The 21603-nt window shown below is 42.7% G+C and overlaps 1 long non-coding RNA gene and 1 pseudogene across 1 annotated transcript; both read right to left on the bottom strand.

Moving 5' to 3' along the window:
• Window positions 1-460: 460 nt before the first annotated feature.
• LOC139362262 (uncharacterized) lies at window positions 461-21564 on the bottom strand. The gene is made up of 3 exons (XR_011620726.1): window positions 21427-21564; window positions 4832-4969; window positions 461-577 (listed from the first exon to the last, which is right to left on the bottom strand). It is a non-coding gene; the product is annotated as an uncharacterized lncRNA (long non-coding RNA).
• On the bottom strand, window positions 19221-21250 carry LOC105495242 (solute carrier family 25 member 3 pseudogene; annotated as a pseudogene).
• Window positions 21565-21603: the final 39 nt, after the last annotated feature.

Here is a 21603-nt window from a genome sequence, read left to right as displayed (position 1 = left end):
AGAAGGGTCAGCTCAGAAGACAGGCCTAAATTCCACTACAAAATGGAGAATGGCCCCAGACCCCACAGAAAGACCCCAAGGCAGAAATCCCACACAGGGAGCTCCTTGTCCACGGACAGCCCGGCCATTGGAAAGGGCCAGAGCATCTGACAGATCCTAGGAGAGAGAGACCAGGAGAAGCCACACACGACACCTCTGAACTTGGAGATGGCAGGGGGCTGGCAGGCCAGGGGGCAGGGGAGGTGGCCCGGAACCTAAGGCGTGGTCTTTTTGGTTTCTAATCCTCGGTTACTGTTTTTCTGCCGACTGCTTTCCCCGCAGGGAGCATGAGGTTTTTCTTCACGTGGGGCCAGGGTGTGTTTATCAGCTTGTTGCAAATTACATGGTAAACACTGATCCCCCTGGTTGAGGCAGCCACCGAGTCTCTTTGTTAGATTAATAAGATTACAACAATCTGGGCAGACTTTCAAGTGTTTATTTTCCAAACCTCACTTAGAGGGTGGTAGTCACATAGTCCCAGGCCCGCCTGCATTCCGGGTAGTTGGGTAGAGCTCCTTTCTGTTCCAAGCGCTTATTTCTCCACATGCAATAAAAGAAAAGGTCATTAACCCTCAGCCTCTGACAGTTTATCCTCATATACCTTATTGCCCATTTTCTAGTCAATAACTTAGTGTTTCTTATAACACCTGCACGCTTGTCGGCCTTGTCCCACAGACGTGTTTTCAAAGCCTAATCTTTACAGTGAATCATTTCCTGACTACTTCAAAAGCGTTTTGGCAGATGGACTGCCCTTCTTTATAACTAAGTGCATTTCAGCAAAATTTACTGAAAGTTAAATTCTGTAGCATCCTGTTGACTAATATTATTGTCATATGGATGGTGCAGCTCCCTGGTAAAAACAGTCCACTGCACCCCTTGGTGGCGTGAGGGGTGGGTGATGGGGTGCAGTGAGGCACAGCCTGGGGTGGCAGCTGGGGATGGCTCTGCTTACTCATCTTCAGAACTGCCTATCACATGTCTCCCCTCTGGATTCTCCAGACTGCACGGTGGTGAGAGTGCTATGAGCATTGTGGGAACAGAGAGATGACTCAGAACCTCTCTGCCTTCAAAGGAGTTGCAGCCTGACTGGGGCCACAGGGTCCTCCCACCTCCTGAGCACACAGGCACCTGGAACCTTCACCCTCGGGCCCAGTCTACCTTTCTGTCCTCTGGTCCTGCCACCGCCTCTCAGGTGCGTCCCGCCTCACGTCCACTCTCCCTCCCCCTAACTCAGCCCCAGAAGCTTTGATCCTCAGTCTGATGTTGCAGTTTCCTGACTCCCAAAAGCTGTCTCACACCTCTGGCCCATATTGAATGACCAACACAGTTCCCTCCAGCTGTCATGCCCTTCCCCGCCCCATCCTTCCAGATCCAAGAACAGGGCTGTTCTTCTGGAACTCATCCATAAGCCCTAAGCCCCCACTTCCCACAGCTCCCAACTTGCCGCAGGGTTCCCCTCCTGGGTTGAGACTTGACTGCCTCCCTGTCTGATTCGCCCATGAGGCTATGAGCTCTTTTGAGGTATTTCAAACTCATCTTTCTAACCTCCCCGCTGGGCTTTACATGTAGCAGCTATTGGGAATTTAGCAAATGTTAAATGAGTGAATGGATGGATGAACAAAAATATGAATGAATGAATATGCCGATAGAGATACAAATAATAATAAACTTTATCCAAGGGCTTTCCGTTTACAAATGTTTCATGCCCATCAGTTTATATGATCCTCATACCTTAGAAAGGTAGTTACCATGACCTGAATTTCACACAGAGGCTAAATTATAATAACCGTAACAACTGCAACGTCTGAAGACTGATGCGAATATGCTCTGCTTATCCTAGGACAACTGTGCAAGGGAGGCAGTCATCTTCCGCTGTTGGGAACGAAGTTTCAAAAACTTGTCTAAAGCCTGAGCCAGGATTGGAACCCACATCTTGAGACTCTAAAGCCGTTATTTATTCCCTGATATATGTTGGCAGACAGGGGGATGGAACTCATCCCAGCCGGACAAAGGGGGCCTGAGTGGAATCCTGAAGGGTTGAAGTGAAGATCAAGGGAGGGGCAGATGGGCTGGCCAGTGGGACGGACATGGGCAGAGGAGGGGAGGGGGCGGGGACCTGAGAGGCCGTGTGAGGTTTAGGCAGTGTGTGGAAAACGTCCCATGCCAGTGGCCAGGAGGAGCCACACATTGACAGGCCTCATAGCCTCTGGGGTGAGGCACTTAATTTTGCCCACAGTGGCTCCCCTGTGGGAGTGCAATGCAGCACAGGGGCCTTGGGAGTGTTCTTCTGTGTCATGGAGGAAGAAGTTGGAGGCAAGAAGACCAGTTATTGGATGTGGCAATAATTTGGACCAGCCATAAGGTGACCTACCATGGATAGTGCGTGGAAATATAAAAGGGGAACATTTCCCACACTTGGGAATATTTCCCACACTTTCCCCCATCTCTGTTCTTAGCCCAAAGAAATTTCTCCACTGAGAAAGCTCCCCATGGTGTGCGGGTTCAGGCTGCTGTGCCCGTGTGCTCACTGCTCCGCGGCCTCCAGTGCTCCTTTCCCACCTACAACTGCCCATCTGGAGAACACCTGCTCACGTGAAACTCCTCCACAGAGCGTTTCCTGACTACAAGTGTGATGGAGTTAACCACCCCACCTTTGCACCCCTTCACACCTGGTACGTACTTCTGTTGGGGCATCAATGCCAGTGTGCCTTGTCTACACATCTGCCCTCCGGGAGACAGTGAACTCCTCTATGGTTGGGTCTACTTTCCTCCTTGTGTTCCTGGCCTAGGGCAGTGCCTGACACCTAGGAAGCGGGGTGTGGAGTGAGTGAATGAATGCAGGTCAGCATGAGTGAGTCAACGGAGACACTCTCCTCCATCCTCTCTCCAGCAATCGATGATGTCCAATGAGAGCAAGCCACGCTTGGCACTCTCTCTCAGGCCGCGTACTTTGTTTTGAAAAATGCCTTCAAATTAAACATTGATTTTGTAAAATTAACGAGTGGCTCATTTGGCAAGTTCGAAACATCCAAAACAAGCAAAAAATGCTTGGGTGGAAAGAGAAAAAGAAGAGGAGAGAGAGAAAGTGTGGTTTCCAGCCACTGGTTTACAGGTGCTATGTTTCTTGCGTATGATTGAGGAAAACAAAAACCCAGGCCTGGGAATTGACAATTGACAGGACTTCTATGACAAGTGACCTTAGACAAAGTTTGTTTCTCACTTCCTTCCATTAGCTCACAGAAGAACCAATGGGAAAAGGCATTGGAAATGGCAAGGAACACCCTAAAAGAGATGTATTCTTATTCTGCCTGGCTGGTAAAATATTGCCTTGTGAATTATGTGCCAGCTTTCAATGTGCACCAAAAGAAAAGGAGGATTTTAATATTAAATGTATTATTTTCACTTACTAAGCCATACATTAATTAGGGAGAAAACATGTTCCAAAATATGACATTAAATCCCTTAATAAGCTCTAGTCTTTACAGAAAAGTAGGAAGTACACAGACACTAGCAGCCTAACCTTACATGCAAAGCCATCTGTGATTTTAGAACTAACCTGAGGTGGCACGCTGTTGTGAAATTCTAAATTAAATACCACTAAACATGATTACGGCTTCAAAAATTAGTTACATGCTTCAATAACCACACTTTTATCACAAGAACACACAATCTAAAGCCAAAATAGTTGAGTATAACGTGCCAAAAATATGCTCGCCCCATACATTGTTAGAAAGAGCAGTAGGAAAAGAAATCTAAAATTTACTGCTATTTCATTTGACGGCAGCCAACATCTCCTGTCTTCCTTGGCAAGAAGGCCATTTTTCTATGCTGTATTTTGCACACACAGAAATCTGCATAGAGTGATTTGCATACCAAAAACACATTTGTAAAAGAAACTGTTTGCATAGAAGCTGGGGGGAGATAGGGTTGCCACTGTTGACTTCTATACACACAACTCTCCCAGGCTACTTACTTTTCACTTTCCTATGTGCTGAATTTCCAAAAAAGGGTTATGGATTTTATGATGCATTAAAACTTAAAGCAACTATATCCTGTAGATATCCAAGAACAACCACAACAACAACAACACGCGCTAAATGTTCCGTGCTAACAGCCTGTCAACTTTTTACTGAGAGGCTGGTAATAATAAGTGCTATAATATATTGAGCATTTATGGTATCCCATGTGTTTTACATAGATGATTGCTTATTCTCACAATTAGTCTTCAAGGTTGGTGTTGTGGTTCCCCATTTACATAGGAGGAAACTGAGGCATGTCAAGGTAATGTACCTTGCCAAAGCCTTGCAAGCCAGGGCGGTGAAACCAGGTTTGGAAGCCTGACTGACTGCTCAGCCCTTTCCTGCCACCCCCGCCCCGAGCTGCCTCTCTCTTTTCCCAGTTTTGCTGCACACCACTGGGTTTTTCTTCCACCAGCCTGTTGGGAGGTGGGAGGAAGTCATGCTGAGAGAGGAAGTCATGTTGTACTTTGCTTTCCTGGCATTTTCTCTGACCAGAGCCTAGAAGCAGGACGGCCACAGTCTCAAGGCTCATTGAAGGTGCCCCATAAACGAGCTCCATGACAGACATGGGGTGAATGGGCAATGGCCTGTGATTCAGAGGGTGTCAAGGAGAGAGACGGATTGGTCTCAGAACAAAGACGGTACATGGCTGTTGAGATGCAATGGGCCCCTCCCACTCGGTGCCTACACGCTATCACCAATTCAGTGCCAGCCCAGCTGTATTCTCAGAAACACAGAATGGTTTGTGTGTGCTTAATTATAATGCTACTTACAGAGAATTTATCAGCGGCAAATCAGAGGCTTGATGCTTTGCTTAAGAAAAAAAAAATTGGTAGTGGCTCTTTGAAATGTGTTCATCTGATGAGTCCTTTGGATTCCAGTATACAGCATTTGAAAGAAATTGGCCATTTCTGGAAAGTCAAGTGGGCGGGGGGCAGAAGATGCAGAATTAAAAGACTGCAGATGCCTGCCAAAAAAGATTATAAACATTTACTTTCTTTTAAGATACTTCTTTGTCTTGGTGTTTTTTCTCACCTAGTTTCCTGTTATTCATGAATCCATCATTGTCCAAAGAGTCCCAGCTTTGAGACCTAATTATGTATTAGTCACTGTTAAAAAGCAGTTTTTCTGACACTTTCAGTAATAAATTTCTTTTGATGTGATTTATAGTAACTCTGCCTTATAGCAAGTTCCAGGCTAAAGCAAGTAATGTGACAGCAACCTGTTTTGGAGGCAGATGGATCTGTAGTAAATCTTGGTTTTGTCCTTCCAGTTTGACCTTACTAATCTCTCTGAACCTTAGTTTCCTCACCTGTGAAATTGGGAAAATAATGCAGGGCGGACCCTGGTTGCCTACCTAATAGCCATTTCCATCTCCTTCAATGAATGACAACAGATCTTAGTTTTGTTCAGGTCACAGTGTTCCTGATCCCAGCAGAGGAGCTGAATTGATCTAAGTACTCCATTTCTATATGCCAGTGATTGGCTTACAGCCCCTATGGAAGGCTTGTCATCAAATTCCGCCCAATGAGGCTGAAGGGGTAATATGCTAGAAGCTTCTGAGAAAGATTTTCCTCTCTGATAAGAGAGATACATGAAGAGAAAGCCCATTTGGGAGGGGTGCAGTGGTTCACACCTGAAATCCCAGCACTTTGGGAGACCTAGGCAGATGGACCACCTGAGATCAGGAGTTTGAGACCACCCTGGCCAACATGGTGAAACCCCGTCTCTACCAAAAATACAAAAATTAGCCGGGCATGGTGGTGTGCACTTGCAATCCCAGCTACTTGGGAGGCTGAGGCAGGAGAATGGCTTGGACCTCAGAGGAAGAGGTTGCAGTGAGCCGAGATCACACCACTGCATTCCAGCCTGGGCAAGAGAAAGAGACTCCACCTAAAAAAAAAAAGGAAAGAAAGAAAAAAGAAAGCCCATTTGCCTTTGCCCTCTTGCTTCCCATTCTGCATGCTGCCGTCGGGACATGATGTCTGGTGCTGTGGCAGCCGTCTTATGAACACGAGAAGAAACATCATGGACACACTAAAGACAGCAGAGCGAAAGGCCTGAAAGAGCCAGAGTCCCTGGGGACAATGCTGATCTATTGAACCAAATGTCCATCCATCTCCAGGTTTCTTGTTAAGAGTGAACGTTTTTATGGTTTAACCTGTTGTGTATTGGGTTTTCTGTTGCTTACAGCCACACACACGCGTGCACACACACACACACACTAACTTATACAAATACCAACTTCATAAGATGGTTGTAATAAACCGTACATTGTATATAAAGTACTTAGGACAATATCTGACACAGTAAATGGTTGCTATAAATAGTAACAAAACTGATCAAACATAGGTAATGATTTAAAAGAGCAAAAGTTCCAAAGCACAACACAGATAAGACGAATGGTACTGATTTAGCATGACAAAAACCACCTTTATATTCCTGGTGAAGGGGTGCTAGGGAGACCTTGAGGTCTAAGACATTGATTACAGTGACAAATCCTCATCTCAGGGAGTGAGCTGCAACCGCTGCCAGAGCACACAAGCTATTGGCCAGGAAAGGACTGGGGTTCTTTGCCAGGTTTCCATCTCCCCTCTCACAAACCGACAATCACCCTGTCAGCAGCTCCGATTCATGTCTGGAGCCTAACAATTATGTGTATGTGAATTCCCAGCCTTGTGAAGGGGCAGGGTTCTTTCAACCCACAAAATATCTTTCTAGAATACTAAATTTTACTAGAATTTTCTAAAAACATGTTTTATTTCTTTATGGCAGAATAATAGATACACTGACATATATGAATATAATTTAGGATTATAATTTCCGCAGATATAGTCTACTATTTCGAATCACCATGGTATCACAGGACCACATATAGTTTACATGAAAGTGTTGATTTTTTAAATACAACCTACTGGAACACAAAAAAAGAAAACAATAAGATAACATGTGAAAATATCTAGTATAACAGAAGTAAGAAGTAATACCTCTACTGCTATAGAGGTAATATAGTAGATACTCAATAAATAATCTCAAAGTAACCAGATTTTTTTTTTCATCACTCTATGTTTTACCAAAGAGGCAAATGACAAGATTAAAAATTAACACTGGGGAATAAACATATGCACATACTCACATCCTTATCCACTTATGTCTAAGGTTAGTGTACATCCATTCAAAAGTCCTACACTTTCTGTGCCTATGGTGCTATATAACAAGCATTGATTTTTATAACTTATGGCCATAAGGCTTTGCAGATGTCTGAATTAGTAATCATATCCAGCATATTTGTTATTAAAAAAGAAATAATCAAACATACAGACAAAAATTCACGAATAATTGGAACCCAGAGGGTTTTTCTAGTTAGATTGCAGTTAATTGAATAAAACCACCAACTACTGAACATTTTGATTAATTGAGATTTTCTTATGTGCTATACACGTATTTCCTCTTTCCTCCTTTACAATAAAAAGCAAAATTAGTGGTAGCTCAACTTTTCACATTGTGATTTCCCAAACTCAGTGATCCCTGCTTCACTAGAGACTAAGATAGCATTGATTCCTTAGAGGCAATTTCTACTCTTTACAACATGATAGATTGTTTTCAACTTGTTTTTAAGAAATTTAATGTTTACTTTAGCAGCTATGGTCTTAACTTGATATTTGAAGCTCGAGGTAAGGGCTGTACTTTTAGAAAGAAATATTTCAGGTGCTTAGTCCCATAATGTTTTATAATAGATTTGTTGAATAGAATTCATATACCATGAAATTCATTCTTTTAAAGTGTTCAATTCAGTGGTTTTTAGTATATTGACAAAATTGTGCACCATCACCACTAATTCCAGAATACTTTTATCACCCCTAAAAGAAACCCTTTATCCATTAACAGTCACTCCCCATTCCTCCCTCCCACCCTCACCCACCACTCCAGCCCCTGGCACCAATGTACTTTCAGTTTGTATGGGTTGCCTAATCTGGACATTTCATATAAATGAAATCATACAATATATGGCTTTTTGTGTCTAACTTCTTTCACTTAGAGTAATGATTTCAAGATTCATCCATGTTGTAGCATGTACTTTATTTCTATTTACGGCAAATAGTAATTTATTCTTTTTTGTGGCAAAAATATTCCATTGCATAGATAAGCAACATTTTTATCCATTCATTAGTTGATAGACATTTGAGTTGTTTCTATTTTAGGGCTACTATGAAAAAGTGTTTCATGATTATTTTTATGGAGGTGAAATTCATATGACATACAAGTAACTGTTTTAAAGTGTACAATTAAGCAGCATTTAGTGGATTTAGAATGCTGTTCCACCACCACCTCTCTCTACTTTCAAAACTATTTTTATCACCCTGGAAAAATCCTTCATGTCCATTAAATAATCACTTCTTGCTATGGTTTGAAAGTGTCACCCAAAGCTCTGGCATTGGAAACTTAATCCTCAATGCAACACTGTTGAGAGGTGGGATCTTTAAGAGGTGATTAGGTCATGAGGGCAGAGCCCTCATAAATTAATGTCATTATTGTTATAGTGGGTTTGTTATTCCAAGAGTGGATTTGTTATAAAAGCAAATTTGGCCCTCTCTTGCCACTGTCTCCCTCTCTTGCTCTTCCACCTTCCTCAGTGGAGTGACACAGTATGAAGGCCTCTGTCAGATAGCAGCACCATGCTCTTGGACTTCCCAGCCTGCAGAACTGTGAGCCAAATAAACCTCTACTGTTTATAAATCATCCAGTCTGTTGTATTTGTGTTAAACTAGCACAAAACAGACTAAAACAGGAAATTAGTACCAGAGACAGGCTGTCACTATAACAAATACATGAAGATGTGAAAGTGGCTTTGGAAGTAAATAATGTGTAAAGGCTGGAAGAATTTAGAGGTGTAGGATAGAAATGCATGGGTTACTGTGAATGAGACATTAAGGGCAATTCTAGTGAAGACACAGAAGAAAAGAGCTGTGTTTTTGTTTTTAAAAGGTTATAAAAAGCCATGAGAATGTAGTTTTTGTTAAAGGAAAAGTAATTTTGTCTAGCTTTGAGGTTTTAAAAAGTTGTTTTAAATTGAAGGAACAAAAAGAACAGATATAGAAAGTTGGGGAAAGAGAGAGAATGGGAAAATTGTAAGAGGTTGTGAAAGGTTTATGGAAACCTTATCTTGTGGTCAAAACTGATTGAGATTGGATAGACTTGTTTACAAGGTTTATTAAGATTGGCTTTAGTTTTAATAACACACTGATACAAAGGTAGAATTTGGTCTTCTCTTTTGAACAAGATTTTTGTGTAGTATTAATAAGAGAGAGGAAAATATTTTTGTTTACCTTTGAGTAAACTGCAAAAAAAGACATAAAGGGGAAACAGAAAAGACAGATTCAGTTTGCCTCATGGTGTCTTTATTAGGTCTTATGATTACTTGGGAAACTGAGTCTCCTCTCTATTAAAGAGTGAAAGGTTTTGCTTTTTGAAATCTCTGAATTATCACTTTGGCTAAATGAATAACTATCATTTTCCAGTGACCCATGATCCTATTTTGAACAAGAGTTTTAAATCTTTGGTATTTGACAAACTTTCCAAAATCAAAATTCCATATTCTAAATTCAATCTTCTTGACCTCAAACTAACTTTTTGGATATTAGGGACCCTGAAACTCTAAGAGAGACATATTAGACTTGCTTGGTATGTTAAAATCATATGTGAAGCATTGTCAAATAAGAGATAGTGTTTAACTTTATTTGGGTTATATTTATATAAATGTGTTTTAATATATGTTCCAAAATTGTATGAGACTACTAAAATTCTCATATGTCTTAGTATATGTTATCAGTAATAATTATGATTACTATGTTAAATGCCACAAAAATAACCAAATTTCCTTGTCAATTATATCTTCGACCATGGCTATTCTAGACTTTTGTCATCCAGACAATTATTGGTTTACTTTGACTCTTCTCAAAAACTGGTTTATAGTCAGCTATGGTCCAAAATTTGCTCTTTTTCAATGAATTAATGGAAAGGACTCTCACAAATACTCTTGAATACAGGTTTCTGACAACTTTAGAGATTATACTATTGAACTGGCTAAAAACTTCCAACCCTATAATTAAAAGGTTGATATGCTCATGACAATTGCTAGCTCAGGCTGGGTGTGGTGGATCACACCTGTAATCCCAGTGCTTTGGGAGGTTAAGGAGGGTGGATCACCTGAGGTCAAGAGTTCAAGAGCAACCTGGCCAACATGTTGAAACCCCATCTCTACTAAAAATACAAAAATTAACCAGGCGTGGTGGTGGATGCCTGTAATCCCAGCTACTACGGAGGCTGAGACAAGAGAATCACTTGAACCCAGGGGGCAGAAGTTGCAGTGAGCTGTGATCGTGCCACTGCACTCTACCCTGGGTGACAGAGCAAGACTCCATCTCAAAAAAAAAAAAACCAAAAAACAGAAAAAAGACAAAAGATTGCTAGCTCAACATCAAGTGGAATAAGAATTCATTAAATAGAACTAAACTAATAAAGAACTGAAATAGTTTTTATGACTTCTTTAAAACAAAAAAGATTTTGGGTTGTTGTTGTTTTTTGTTTGTTTGTGTGTTTGGTTATTGATTCTTTTTATGTTTTGTTTTCCAGAATCAAGAAAATGTTTTTTTCTTTTGAGCTATTTATAGCTTACAATTATTAGGTAAAGTATACCTTTGTGAGCAAATTTGAAGCATTTATCTTTCTGATTTCTCCAGAATTTGGAAATTATATGTGAGTATTCTTATTTTATGGCAATATAGTTATTTGTGTAAGTTCAATATGAATCTGTTTTCTTTTGTAACAGGGCACATCAGAGGTTGGTTATTTTACTAAGGCTTTGACTGGAGTGTCATATTTTCCAGTAAGATCAGATTGCTTTGAGAAACAGAGGTTTGACTTTATAGAGCTAATAATAGGCTCTTTGGAAAGACTGGCCTGGTACCTTATCTATGAGATTTCATAAGGTTTCTAACTTGTGTTAAGTAAAAAATGTAACTTTCTGACAGGCCTATGAAACTCAAGTTATTTTGGAACCTCAAAGAAAGAGGAATGCACCCAATTCATACAGGTACCATAAGCACAGTCTAATGGCAAATCCCTGGCTTGGCTTCCTAGCCTTGAGGATTTTAAAAGTCTAATCTGAAATTCTGATTTTAAAACAGCCGCTATGGCCAATCACTATTATTGCTACATTTTATGCAAATAATCAGTCCGAGAATAATAAGACTAAATTTTTTGGGGGGCAGGGGACAGAGTCTCGCTCTGTTGCCAGGCTGGAATGCAGTGGCGTGATCTCAGCTCACTGCAATCTCTGCTTCTCGGGTTCATGAGATTCCCCTGCCTCAGTCTCCCAAGTAGCTGGGACTACAGGCACGTGCCACCACTCCCAGCTAATTTTTTGTATTTTAGTAGAGATGGGGCTTCACCATGTTGGCGAAGATGGCGAAGATGGCGAAGATGGTCTCGATCTCCTGACCTTGTGATCCACCTGCCTTGGCCTCCCAAAATGCTGGGATTACAGGCATGAGCACCCAGCCAAGACTAAAACTTATTTTGCAAATAAATTTATCTTACTATGATTTGTCTTTGGTAAAAATAGGGGACTGAAGAGAGAAAAATTATGTTTCAAAAGAAAACCATAGGACACGTATTATTAGATTCTAGCTTTGTCCATTGTTTTTGAGTTTTTATTATTTTCCTAAAATTTGGACTGAATTCTGAATTCCTTCCTGGCTATATGTCTCCAAACTAACATTTTCAATTTTTTTTTCCATTTTTCTGACTTGAAATCATTAGAAATCATTAAAATTGTGCTTTTCTTAAGGCCCTGCAAACTGAAGCTAGACAACTTAAACTTCAGAGAAATCAAAGCAAATTACATATAAGCAGATTTCATGCTTGCTGAAGTATGGACGACTGAAAAAGTTCACCTAAACAGCTGATTTGAACTGCAATCCGAAGTCGCCACTGCAATCTGAAGATGCTTCAGAGACTCTTGAAAAGCTTGTCTATAGACTACTCCAGTCATTAACCTTTGCTTTTCTTCTGTTTCTATAGAAATGCTTCGCATTACAGATCTGTTTGCCTGCATCATATAGAGAGAGCCAATCTGTAATCCCACCTCCTGGAATAGGTCACAACTGTTTAACCAAACTGATATATTCTCAGGGGTGAGACTGATTCAAGAAGATATAGAACGATACACTGAAATTTACTTTTTTCTGTTTATCCCAATTTGTTTTTCCACTCCTTTGTCCATCAGTACCTAATAACTTCTAAGCCAAATCTCTCCTAAGCTATTGGCTTGGCTTTTAATATGTGAAATTTTTTAAGGTTTCAATGTGGGGACTGAAGGAAATAAAAATATTTTACCCCAAAATATATTTCTTTGACATATTTTGAGATGGTTGTCAGAGAGCCAGCAAACAGAAGTAGGCATGTAAAGTTGTCTTTTGTGGGGGAGATTTACATCTGTAGAGAATTTACATTGATGCAGCCAGGCTTTCCTTTGTCTGGATCTAGGAAAAAGAGTCTGACACCTCTAAAGGTCTGAAAGAAACACCATCTATTCTCTCTGAGGGCTACTACCTGTGGAATTTCATCTACATAACAAGACCATCTCTGCTAGTCAGGCCTTCTCTTCTTTTCCTCCCATAGCCTTTTAGTGTGTATGTGTGTATGCTGCCATAACCTGATTTGCCGCAATCCAGGCCCCCGTTCTTTCTGTAACCTCAAGATGGCATAAAAGTTTCTGCACCCCACTGGGGTACTGGGTAATCATTCTGATGTACTCTGTGCACATGTTAATAAATTGGATGCCTTTTCACTTATTAATCTGCCTTTTATGAGTTGATTTTTCAGTGAAACTCAAGAAAGTGAAGAGGTTTTCCCCTTTGCCCCTACATAATTTATTTTTCCCACTAAACTGTAAGATCCCCAAGGGAACAGTCTGTGTATTATGCTAATCACAAAACCTTTTTGCCTAGCACATGGTGGATATTGACTGGTAGTGTTTTAGACTGGGGCATGAGCATATTTACCACAATGCTGCTGAAATTTTGGATACCCTATCACTGAGGCTCTCAAAATATACTAACTGAAACACACACACACACACACACACATAAACACAAATGTGGTCATAATCACATCGTTAATACCTACCCTATTCACGCCATCCACCCAAATAGTAGAATTCAGGAAACCAAGACAAAGTCTCCTAAGTGATATTAAAATTTACATTTCCTTTCAAATGGTTCTTTGCTCATGATTTAAAAAATAATTGATCTTCAAGACCACAAAAAACAAGCATACCATAATTGAATGACTGCCTATCAAAATGTGATCTGACTTCAGTGATTATTTTGCCTTCCAAAGGCTCAAAAGAAAGACTTTCTAAAGACATACTTGTACAGCAAGGAAATGTACTCATAACATTAACACTTTGATTTCTTCTCATCTTTATCATGTGGTATTAACATGTAAATATGACCTTTGTTTTTCAAGATTTTACCTACTTCCTTTATTCACTTCTCAAAGGACAGATCAATGGATGAGATTACAGCTATCATAAAATTAATTTCATATACTTGAGAAAGCTACTTTAATCACCACCTGGGGGAAAAGATAAATAGCCTGATATAGCTTCCTTAGCTGTAAGAACTAAGATTAGAGGAAAAAATTGTGATGAAGCCTTTCATTGAAACTGCAATACCACACACACACATACATACACACACACACACACACACAAAAGTGCTGCATTTATGATCAGTCCCTTCAAGTTAGAACTGAGGCACTGACCTGGTGAGCAAATGACTTAAATATTAAATTAAATATTGACTATTTTGCAGTTTATTTCTAGATAATTTTGCCATAGGTTTTCCACAATTGAGACACACTGCAAACTCCTCATTGGTGCGAAATGAGGAAAGCTTTATAGTATATACAAATATATATATTTTTGAGATGGGGGATCCTCCCACCTCAGCCACCTGAGCCTTCTGAGTAACTGGGACTACAACCATGCATCACCATACCTGGCTAATTTTTTTTTTTTTTGGTAGAGATGGGGTATTGCCATGTTGCCCAGGATGGTCTCGAACTCCTGGGCTCAACTGGTCTACCTGCCTCAGATTCGCAAAGTGCAGGGATTACAAGCCTGCACCATGGCACCAGCCTTAATTTTTTTTTAAGAAATAAGTTCAGGGTACTATGAAAAACAATTTAAGAAAATGATAGTCATTAGTTCTAATAAGGTGCTGAGCTGGAGTAATGAAGAACATGTGGACTTTGATTCAGACTATATCACTCATTAGCTACATGACTTTGAGCAACTTATCTAGCATCTGAGTCTTAGTTTTATATAGAAACAAGAATTGTGATTGTCAAGCGCGTCCATGTGAAGAGAGTCCACCAACAGACTTTTATGTGAACAATAAAGCTTTTTAATCACCTGGGTACAGGCAGGCTGACTCCTTTTTCAGACTCAGCCCGCCTGCACCCAGGTGATTAAAAAGTTTTATTGCTCACACAAATCCTGTTGGTGGACTGTCTTCACATGGACACGCTTGACATTTTGTACTGAAGACCAGGAACAGGAGGACTCCTTTGGGAGACCAGTCCCCTGTCCTTGCCCTCACTCGGTGAGGAGATCCACCTGCGACCTCGGGTCCTCAGACCAACCAGTCCAAGGAACATCTCACCAATTTCAAATCGGGTAAGTGGTCGTTTCACTCTCTTCTCCAACCTCTCTCGCTATCCCTCCACACTTCAATCTCTCCCTTCCTTAATTTTGGTTCCTTTCCCTTTCTGGTAGAGACAGAGGAGACGCGTTTTATCTGTGAACTCAAAATTTCAGCGCTGGTCACCGACTTGGGAAGACAGTCTTCCCTTGGTGTTTAATAACTGCGGGGACGCCTGTCTGATTATTCACCCACATTTCAGAGGTGTCTGATCACTGCAGGGATGCCTGCCTTGATCCTTCACCTTGGTGGCAAGTACCACCCCCTCTCTCTCCATGTCTCTACCCTCTCTTTTCTCTAAACTTACCATTTTACTATGGGCAATCTTCTTCCCTCCATTCCTCCTTCTTCTCCCTTGGACTTAGTTCTAAAAAAGTTAAAACCTCTTCAACTTCCACCTGATCTGAAACCTAAGCGTCTTATTTTCTTCTGCAACACCGCTTGGCCCCAGTACAAACTGGAGTAATGACTCCAAATAGCCAGAAAACGGCACTTTTGCATTTCTCCATCCTACAAGATCTAGATAATTTTTTTCAAAAAATGGGCAAATGGTCTGAGGTGCCTGATGTCCAGGCATTCTTTTACACATCAGTCCCTCCCTAGTCTCTGCTCCCAATGCGACTTGTCCCAAATCTTTCTTCTTTCTCTCCTGTCTGTTCCTTCAGTCTCCACCCCAAGCTCTGAGTCCTTTGAATCTTCCTTTTCTACAGACCCATCTAGCCTCTCCCCTCTTCCCCAGGCTGCTCCTTGCCAGGCCGAGCCAGGTCTCAATTCTTCCTCAGCCTCCATTCCCCCACCCTGTAATCCTTCTATCACCTCCCCTCCTCACACCCAGTCCGGCTTACAGTTTTGTTCCATCACTAGCCCTACCCAACCTGCCCAACAATTTCCTCTTAGAGAGGTGGTTGGAGCTGAAGGCATAGTCAAGGTTAATACTCCTTCTTCTTTAGTCAAACTAAATCAGTTAGCGTTTAGGCTCTTTTTCATCAAATATAAAAACCCAGCCCAGTTCATGGCTTGTTTGGCAACAACCCTTTGACACTTTACTGCCCTAGACACAGAGGGGCCAGAGGGCTGTCTTATTCTCAATGTGCATTTTATTATCCAATCCGCTCCTGACATTAGAAAAAGCTCCAAAAATTAGATTCTAGCCCTCAAACCCCACAACAGGACTTAATTAACCTTGCCTTCAAGGTGTAGAATAATAGAGGCAGCCAAGTGGCAACGTATTTCTGAGTTGAATTACTTGCCTCCACTGCAAGAGAAACTCCAGCCACATCTCCAGTACACAAGAACTTCAAAATACCTAAACCACAGCAGCCAGGCATTCCTCCAAGACCTCCTCCCTCAGGATCTTGCTTCAAGTGCCAGAAATCTGGCCACTGGTCCAAGGAATGCCCGCAGTCCGGGATTCCTCCTAAGACGTGTCCCATCTGTGTGGGACCCCACTGGAAATCGGACTGTCCAACTCTCCCGGCAGCCACTCCCAGAGCCCTGGAACTCTGGCCCAAGGCTCTCTGACTGACTCCTTCCCAGATCTTCTCAGCTTAGCAACTGAAGACTCACACTACCCGATCGCCTCGGAAGCCGCCTGGACCATCACAGATGCTTTGGGTAACTCTTACAGTGGAAGACAGGAATGTCAGGCCTCTGAGCCCAAGCATGCATGCATACATCCAGGTGGCCTGAGGCAACCGAAGAACCACAAAAGAAGTGAAAATGGCTGGTTCCTGCCTTAACTAATGACATTACCTTGTGATATTCCTTCTTCTGGACTATAAGTCTCCGGAGCTCCCCACTGAGCACCTTGCGACCCACCCGGCCCCTGCCCGCAAGAGAACAACCCCTTTTAACTGTAATATTCCACTACCTACCCAAATCCTATAAAACTGCCCCACCCCTATCTCCTTTTGCTGACTCCTTTTTTGGACTCAGCCAACCTGCACCTAGGTGATTAAAAAGCTTTATTTCTCACACAAGGCCTGTTGGTGGTCTCTTACATGGACATGCGTGACAGTGATTATATGAGAAAATGAGTATGAAATGCCTAACAATACCAGATGTATACTATGGCTTTTATTACTCTAATAAGATATGGATGATTTCACAGAGAATGCTAACTATAGGTGTGAGGGAAGAATAACCCCCATAGGTTCTTAGTTGGAGTTAACCTGTTACAAAAGACAAATTAACAAGAGAAAAAGAGAAGCTTATTAACATGTATATTTCACATATACATGAGATATAGAGAATGAGTAGTTCTCAAAGAGGTGGCTTTGAATTTCAGTTTATATAGCATCTTCAACAAAGAACAGCAGGATGGGCATGGTGGCTCACATCTGTAATCCCAGCACTTTGGGAGGTCAAGGTGAGCAGATCACTTGAGCCCAGGAGTTTAAGACCAGCCTGGGGAACATGGGAACATGCAAAAACCCCATCTCCACCAACACACACACACACACACACACACACGTGGAAAAACCCCGTCTCAACCCCTCTCCGCCCCCACACACACACTAGCTGGGCATGGTGGTGTGTGCCTGTAGTCCCAGTTACTCAGGAGGCTGAGGCGGGCTCAGGCTCAATCACCTGAGACCAAGGAGGTCAAGGCTGCAGTGAGCTGTGATTGCACCACTGCATTCCCACCTGGGTGACAGAGACCCTGTCTCAAAAAAAAAAAAAAAAAAAAAAAAAAAAGAACAGCAAATATTTAGAGAAATTTTAGGAAAAGGACTTTTGAGCCTTTAGGGACAGCACCTTGGGGGAAGGCAATAAATGGCACATAAAGGCTAGTTAGTAAAGCTCATTAATACAGATTGCTCTAGTAACATCTCCACACCTATAAGGGTCTAAAGTTGTTTTCAGTGGTTAATGTTTGTTCTCTCTGGCAGGAAGGTGGGCAAGGTACTTTTTGTCTTTGTAAATCTATGCCCTGCTCTTTGGAAAATAAGGAGAGGGCAGAGAGCTTTCCTGCATTTGCTTCTTCTGTTCTGTTCAACAATCCTTCATATTTTGGGGCAGCATATTCTGGTCTCCTACACAGGCAAGGTAAAACATTGAATAAAAATTTAAATTGTTCCAAAGAAATAATAACTAGGAAAAACCTTAATGATTCTGAATTCTTGTTATCTTACTTAAATTGTCTTTATTCTCTATTATCAGCTATCCCTCCCCTATTTATTCAAACAGACATTTGTAAGCCACCAAAAAAAACCCAATAAAGCGGGGGGGAGGGGGAGTGGGGAATAGAATGTACAGGAACTGAATATGAAAACTGCTGACCCGAACTAAGTAAATTATTTTGCTCTTCACTCATGCTGGAGTGCAGTGGCATGATCCTAGCCTCAAAATCCTGTAATCTCAAACTCCTGGTCTCAAGTGATCTTTCTACCTCAGTCTCCCAAGTAGCTAGGGATTCTCACAATGTTGGCCAGGCTGGTCTTGAACTCCTGGTCTCAAGCGATTCTCCCTCCATGGCCTCCTAAGCTGTTGGGATTACAGGTGTGAGCCACCTCCCTGGCCAATAAACCCATCTTCTTGACCATGTTCATAACTACCAGAATCATGCCATCTGGTTCTCCTTAGATTATACTTCTCTAAACATATACCATATATATTACAAAAATTATCTGGTGTTATCAATGGAACAATCATGAAATACCACAAACCAGAACAAGTGGTCTCTTACTATCTTGAAATCCATAGATTTTGCAGCAATTTCCAAAATTATATTACTAAAAGTACTTTACTTAAAAATTGTTTACCAAAGAAACTTCCTACATTTTAGAAGACAATAGACAGAAATGTATTTAACTGAAGTGTCTTAACAATAGCTAATGTTCCTTCCCAATCATATGCTAAATAGAAGCATTAAATATTAATAAATTTCATTCCATCTCATTCAAAAGTCGACTTTTTTCTTCATCTCTTTATTATTCAAGACAGTTCAGACATACTTAAATTTAGACACTTTTAAACTTCTGTTAACCGCTGAACAGTTTACTATTACAAAGTTTAAACATTAACATATTCTAAGTTTGTAGTCTAATTTAATACAAGTTTTTAAGGCAATCATGTTACACTTTGGTAAGTTATATCAAATGCCTTATTGAAGTTTGTTTCTTATTCACATTTTACAAACATCTCTAATTCACGGAATTTCACTGATTGTAAAATTTCCCCAATCAGAGATGTGAAGGCTACAGAGAATCAAAAACATGCTTTATAATTTCATTAAAGTTTATGAATCTCAACCATTGTAAAGATCACTGAAACATCTACCAAATTAAGTGAAGAGTATTTATTACACTTAAAGTGAGATTTTCCCTCCAAAGTCACCAAAACCATTCTTTAATATTCAACAGACAGTAGTTGGAATTTGCAGGATTTGGGGTTTTTTCTTCCTTTTTTTTTTTTTTTTTTTTAATGTCAGGGTGGTATGGTCTTCTTTGGATGTATGGCTGTTGAAAGCTGAATTATACAAAAGAAATCTTTGGAGAACAGAGGCTTTTCTTTACATATTTATTCCCAGAGCCTGCCCTTCATCTCTTTCTGGCTTTCCACATTGATCCAATTGTAGCACTTCCTGGAGAGAGCTATGTTCTAATCAGCAACATCAGGAAGAGAAGGGACAAAGAAAAAGGAGAAAATGCAGATCTTCTCATGTCTCTTTGAAAACAGTGAATACATTCTAAGTTACAAGGCAGTATAAGTCACAATTTAACTTTTAATAATTTTTACCTGTAATGGATATGAACAGGAAATATGCGATGAGTCCTTCATCTATTCAATAGGTGCCCGATATCTATTGAGATGAACACCATGTACCAGAATCTCACTTTGTTCCCCATCCATATAGTTGTGCTGACCTTAAAACCTCATTTGCAGGCTATTCAGTAGTTATGCTTGGATAATCTCTACAGAAAGGGCGAATCAAAGGAGATAACACCTAGAGACCCAAAACTACCTAACATTACTTCCTGTTAAGAATTTTTCCTTTTAATTGCTGAAAAACTATTGAGTTAAAGCAACCATGCCAACTCCCCAAAGATAATGGTTCAAACCCCCAAACGAAAGGTTTGCAAATCCTCTTGAATTGCCAAAAAGAAGCAGTCATTTAAAGAGAACTCAGACTGCATATTAAGTAACCTCTACCCAAAATGTGAACATCTTACACACTAGTATTGTTTGCACGCGACTCCCCACTTGATGGAAATCTGGACCCACTGTGGCTAGAGCAGTTCAGAACTCCACGCCTACTTTTTCTTCTTCAGGGGTTCAGGCGCTTGCGCCACGGGAGGGCGAGGCAGCTTGGGATACACCTTGACCAGGTAGCAGATGAACCACTGCAGGGCCGCGAGGGTGCGAACCATGAGGATGTGCGCAAAGAGGCCGATGAGCGCAAAGAGGCCCTTCCACACGTCCGCGAACCCCAGTCTTCGCAGGACTCCCAGAGCCGTGCTGCCCTTCTCCTTGTTCAGCACAGACACCACAGAGTCGGCGGGATGGGACACGACGGCGCAGAAGACGCCGGCGATGTAGCTGGCCACGAAGGTGATGCCCAGCTGCTCAGCCTTGGTGCACTGGCTCTGGGGCTTGGGCACAGCGTACCTGTAGGGCACCTCCACCGTGCGCTCGAAGCAGGCGAACTTCCTCATGGTGTAGGGGATCTGCCGCAGCCACAGCGGTGCCACGCCCTTGCAGAAGGCCCACAGGCCCTCCTCGCCCTACATCCTGGGCGCCGTGGCTCGCAGGGGGCCGGCGTAGCCCAGTCGCGTCTGCACGCGGACCTTCACCGCCTCCACCGGCGCCAGCGAGAGGTCGGCGAAGAACTCGGCGCAGGCCCGGGCGACCAGGTACAGGCGGATTCTCCACGCGTAGGCCTTCTCTGGGCCCAGGGCCTCCGCGTGGCGGATCTTGAAGACCTCGTAAAGGCCGAACTTGAAGCCCTGCAAGGAGTAGCCGAAGAAGGTCAGGGCCCAGCCGCGAGCCAGGCCGCGCAGTCAGTCGCTGCGCATCGTCACACCGAAGCCGCTGAGGACGCCCTTTTACCAGCCGGGGTTCACCTGCAAGCGGCACTTGACTAGGTCCAGGGACACGATGGCCGTGTGTGTCAGCTGCAGCTCAGCATCCCGCCCAGGCCGCACAGCAGCAGGTACAGGGCCGAGCCGTACTCCACGCTGGCCTCCTCCGCAGACGCTGCCCAGGGCCTGCAGCCGCCTTGGCCCACGCTTCTCGCCTGCAGCACTTGGCGGTCGCCGGGGGGTCATCCATGGCTGCGCTGGGTGCAGGCCGACCCTGCCTTCCTCCCCTCCAGGCGCATTCCCTCAGGGGCAGCGGGGCGGGGCGGGGCATCGTGAACCTCCCTGGTGAGCCCCCCAACGGTGCAGGCGAGGGCATCCCGGCGGGACCACAACGCTTCATCCCGCGCCTGCGCAGTCCGCGGTGTGACCAGACAGTTTAAGTAGGCGGTGTTGCCCCGCCCCTTCCCCTCCAGCACGCCCCGCCCCTTTGCCCCTTCAGGTCAATGGGCTCCTGGTAGCTGCAGGAACCCCGGCCCCGCTGCGCCTGGGCCAGTGGTCAGTGGTCCCAGAGCTCACCTTGGACGGTGGACCGGGCCTTCACTACCCTCGTGACTTTGGTCCAGCTCGGCTGCCTAGTCCTCTACAAAAATGCGAAGAAAATAAACCAACAAGTACAAACACGAGTAAACACAGGAATAGGCGAGTACGTAGATGAGGAGGTGGACGAAGGGGTGAAGAGTCGCCATGCACTGT

Source organism: Macaca nemestrina, chromosome 1 (genome assembly GCF_043159975.1).
Source record: "Macaca nemestrina isolate mMacNem1 chromosome 1, mMacNem.hap1, whole genome shotgun sequence".
NCBI lineage: Eukaryota > Metazoa > Chordata > Mammalia > Primates > Cercopithecidae > Macaca > Macaca nemestrina.
This window is presented reverse-complemented; position numbering and strand designations above follow the sequence as displayed.